This window comes from Pteropus vampyrus, unplaced genomic scaffold (assembly GCF_000151845.1).
Source record: "Pteropus vampyrus isolate Shadow unplaced genomic scaffold, Pvam_2.0 Scaffold226, whole genome shotgun sequence".
Taxonomy (NCBI): Eukaryota; Metazoa; Chordata; class Mammalia; order Chiroptera; family Pteropodidae; genus Pteropus; species Pteropus vampyrus.
Window position 1 is genome coordinate 1,139,177 of NW_011889007.1, and position 4,839 is coordinate 1,144,015.

At 48.1% G+C, this 4,839-nt stretch overlaps 1 pseudogene; it reads left to right on the forward strand.

The window, feature by feature from the left end:
* Positions 1-4,216: 4,216 nt before the first annotated feature.
* On the forward strand, positions 4,217-4,335 carry LOC111747545 (annotated as a pseudogene).
* The last annotated feature ends 504 nt before the right edge of the window (positions 4,336-4,839 follow it).

Below are 4,839 nucleotides of genomic sequence, written 5' to 3' on the forward strand. Positions count from 1 at the left end.
GGAGGGGTTGGCACCGTCCAGGTGGGGCAGGGGTGGGCCAGTGTGGGCCCCCCATCCCCGCCCACTAGGAGTGGGCGTCAGAGGAACTGTGTCAGGACACAGTGCAATTTAAAATAATAACACTGAGCCCTTTGAGGTGAGTGTCCTTGCTGTCCCCACCGTACAGGTGAGCAAACTGAGGCAGAGAGAACAAAATGACTTGCCCAAGGACATGAAAGGTGGTAAAGCGGAGATGTGAATGAAAACTGGCCGGCTGGGTCCAGACCCCCGGCTCCTCATCCTAAGCTCTGTGGCCTTGGCTAAGTGAATTCACCTCTCTGTGCCTCTGTTTGTTCATCTGCAATAAGGGAAGGATAGAGGTAGATCCAACTGTCACAAAGGCACACACAGGTAAAAACAGGTGAAGGGCCGAGCTCACTGCCTGGCTCAGAGTGGGCCCCGCGTAAACGGTCATGGGCTTTCTTACTGTAGCTAACTTTAAACTTTAGGGCAAACTTATAGGAATAGTAACAATGGCAATTTTACCAACTACTTATCAGTGCCAGGCTCTTTTCTAAGTGCTCACCATTCAGTATTCTCTCATTTAATGTTCTTAACGACCCTAACAGGGAAGAACAAGTTATCTCCAGGTCACTAGGAGGAAGCAGAGGCCCAGAGAAATTAAGCGGTCTATCCAAGGTCACACAGCTAGAACGCGACAGTGCGGCGAGCCGCTTCGCATCCCTGAGCCTCGGTTTCCTCACCCGTAAGACGGGGATCATCGTAGCACCCAACCTTCTCGGGGCTGCTGCAAAGACTTAACGAGCTGATACAGCATTTCCCAAGGAAGATCATTTTGGGTGATGTGTGGACCCGCGTTCAGAACGACTGAACTGTGTGGCAAGCGATCCATTCCCTCTTCGGTTCTCAACAGTGGGAGGAGAGGGGTTCGGTTGGTTCTAGTACATGTTTACGCCTCTTCACTTAATTCTTGGGTTTGACGAAAAGCCTTCGACGGACAACAGTATCCAGTTGGAAGGTTGTGACGTCATTTACATCGTATTAATTTTTAAATAAGCTTGTCTTATGGCTGGTCACATCCACTTGCCATTCACGGCGGAGCTACAAGGCTTCTTTTAAAAAATAAATTCATTTAAGCTGGAGGCGGTTGCATAAATCTACACAAGTGAAGAAATCGCATAGACACACACAGGAATGAACGTAAAAGCTGTTGAAATAAGGTCTGTAAATCATATCAATGTAAATTTCCTGGTTTTGAAATTACACAGTTACATAAGATATACCACTGTAAAGGGTACACAAGACCTCTCTGTACGAGTCTGGCAACTTCCCATGAGTGAATAATTATTCCAAAATACATAATGTTTTTAAGGAATTGATTTAGATCTTTCATTGGCAGATGAGTATAGCAACAAAATGTGGTATCTTCACATACTGGAATATTATTCAGCCTTCAAAAGGAAGGAGATTCTGACACATGCTACAATGTGGGCGAGCCCCAAGGACATTATGCTCTCCTTATGGAAGGGGAAGCAGGTGGGCCTGGAGACCCATGGTTCCCTCCAGATGTCCATGATCTCATTCTTGAATCTTGGGACTATGTTGCCTTCCGTGGCAACATAACGGGGCTGGGGGCTGAGAACGGGGACGAAATGGACGGGGTTTGCGATGGACATGAAGATGGAATGGGACAAGACCGGGATGAGGACGGAGTGGAGCCTGGAGACATAGTTGGAATGGGGTTTGGGGTGGGATGTGGGAATGGAGAGGAAGGTGGGGTTGGGGTGGAAAAGGGGTTCAGGAAGGGGCTATGAAGGACGTGACTGGGCAACTGGTGAAATTTGAACATGGACTTTACACTGGATAACAGCATTGCATAAGATTTTTGAATTGGATAAACGAATTGGTTATATAACAGAGTATCCTAGTTCTTAGAAGATTCACGCTTAAATATTTAGGGATAAAGGGACATGATGTCTGCAACTTGCTTTGAAATAGTTGTACGAAAATGGCGGGGGAGAGAGAGAGAGAGAGAATGGCAAAATGTTAATGACTGGTAAATATGGGTGAAAGAAACATGGCATTTCTGTCGCACTTGACGTATTTCAAAATGAAAAGTCGAAAAAAGTTGGCTAACAAAAAGTATTGGTGAGGATGAGAAGCAAGGAAACTTCCATCCTTGACTGGTAGAAATGAGAAATGGTCCAGGAGAGGATTCTGGAAAAGGATTTGACACTATCTAGCATATTCTTGGGCAGGGTAGGCCAATTGTTAGAATACAAAAACACAGCAAATCCTAATGTCTTAAAAGTTTATTTCTCACGTAAGCGAAGTCCACTGAGTGCACGTGTCCACCCTGGAAGGCTGTCTGTCAAGTGATCCGTGCTCCTTCTGTCTTGTGATGCCTCCGTGTGATCTCCACGCCCAAATTGTGGCTTCCCACCCGCAATGTGAGCTTTCGGGGCGGTCCTCGTAGGACAGGGGAGCATATGGAAGGCACACTGGATCCTTAACCTCCTCAGTCCAGAAGGACGCTCCTCACTTTGGCCTACTTTCTATTGGTCAAAACGAGTCACGTGACCTCAATTAGATGCAAGGGGATCCGGGAAAGGCAATCTGTGGCAGAGTAGCTAGCTGTACCTTCCAGAAAGGGAGCCAGGATTTTGTGACAGAGTGGGCTGCCTCTGCCACATTTGGTTGATTGACCATATCCTGCAATCGGGAACTCCCCTCCCAGATTTACGGCCCCCTGAGAAACCCTCACAGGTGGACCCAGGATCCATGTGCGAGATTATTCAGATCAGCCCTGCTGGCCATAGCGAAACCCTAGAATTACCCCGAATATTCCTGCATCATAGCTTTGACGAACAGGTGGCGGTGTGTTCGTTCAATGGAATACATGTAAATAAACAGACAGCAGGGACACGCGCTAATGAGAATGGCTCTCAACAAGATAAGGCTGGATGAAAAAGTTAAAATGTCACGAGCGGCACATCTATCCATGGAATGGTAGAAAACCAGGTTCCAGTTAACGAACAGCGCCGGGGGCAGGGCCGCTCGTAGGCAGTCAGACACCTGTCAGGATGTGTCAGCTATTAAAATACGGCAATACTGCCCAGTAACTGGCTGCTGCCTCATGCCTCCGTCACTCCGGTGTGATCCCCGCCCACCCCGGCCTTGTCCCTGTCGCGACCCAGCAGCTAAAGAGTTAAGGTCTGGGAAATATTTTTAATATTGCCCTAAGGTGGGGGAGACACGCATATGTGATAAAAATGCTTTTAAAAAAAAGTAAAGGAGCAATGACCACCACACCCAGAATAGCGGTCGTCTCGGGGGGGAGGGTCGGGACAGAGCGTGCCCCCGGGGAGGCGTCACGCGGGGGCCTTGCTGGGTCAGCGTGCTGCCTTCCCACTGCCTCCCAAGACAACCGGGGAGCAGGGGGCAGGTGTCATGAAGCCCGGTGAGCCGCCGTCCTCAGGGCTGGGGGTACTGCTTCAGTTTGGAAAGTTGAGAAAGTTCTGGAGATGGACGGTGGGGATGGTTGTAAAACAATGTGAATGTTCTTAATGCCACGGAACTGTGCACTTAAAATTAGTTAAAATGGTAACATTCACGTTATGTATGTTTTCTTGAAATAAAAAAAAAAAGGAGAAAGTGATAAACTGCGTCAAAAGGTGGTAACAGGACTAACGACATAATGAATTGAGCATTGAATTTGTTGTAATTTTAGGTCATTGTTCGAGACCTTTCTTCCGTTTCGATATAGGTGTTCACAGCTACACATTTCCCACTAAAAGCTGCTCTAGTTGCTTCACACACATTTTGATGTCGTCTCTTCGTTTTCATTCATCTCAGAGTGTTTTCTAATTGCCCTGTGTGACTACTGGACTTCGCCATCTGGAAGTCACCAGGGACATTGACAGGTGGCGTCTCAGTAGAGTTGTGGGGGGAAAGCCTGATCAGAGTGCGATGAAGAGATGATGAAAATGGACGGAGAGGAAATAAGGGGAGATCCAACTCTCAAAAGGATCTTTTTTTCTGGAAAGGAGGATAAAGGAACGAGCGACAGCTGGAGGATGGTGTGAGATCAGGGGAAGCTTGAGGAGAAGAGGAAGGTGAGACTTCCCATGTGGACGAGTGGACGAGTGAATGGACTGGACCAGGGGATGTAGCGGGATTGAGGATCAGTAGATTCATGGTCAAGAATCTCAAGACAGTCTCTGGCCGTGCCACCCCGAACGTGCCCGATCCCGTCTGATCTCGGAAGCTAAGCAGGGTCGGGCCCAATTAGTACTTGGATGGGAGACCACCTAGGAAGATCAGGTGCTGTAGGTGTAAAAAAATTTTTTTTTAATTTTAAAAATAAGGGATTGTAAACTGACAGGTTCCTTGCAATCTGCGAGGTCAACCAAGGGTTGCCTCGCCTAAAAAATAAATAAAGAAAGAATCTCAAGAGAAACCAGTCGGCATAGCTGTATATGGGGCTGCCAGGGGCAGGTGAACAGGAGATGGAGGGTTGGCTTCAACCAGGCTAGGCTGGCCAGATAAACGTGTCGAGAGAAGAGGCAGATGAAGGAGTTGAGGACATGTGTCAAGGAGCTACTGTAATGACAGACCATGGCTCTAAACTGGGTGAGGGGACAGGGAATAAAGGGCAAGTGTCCATGGACTACAGGTGCTGGCAGAGCTGTCTGAACAGGAATACGGAGCTGGAAAGAAAAGAAGCGTGGGTTGGTGAGTACGGTGCTCGAGAACATGGGAAGGGGTGCAGTTTCTGGAAATGACAGGGTCTAAAAACAAGACCATGACAGCTGGGAGCCGAGGGAGAGGGGAGGGCGA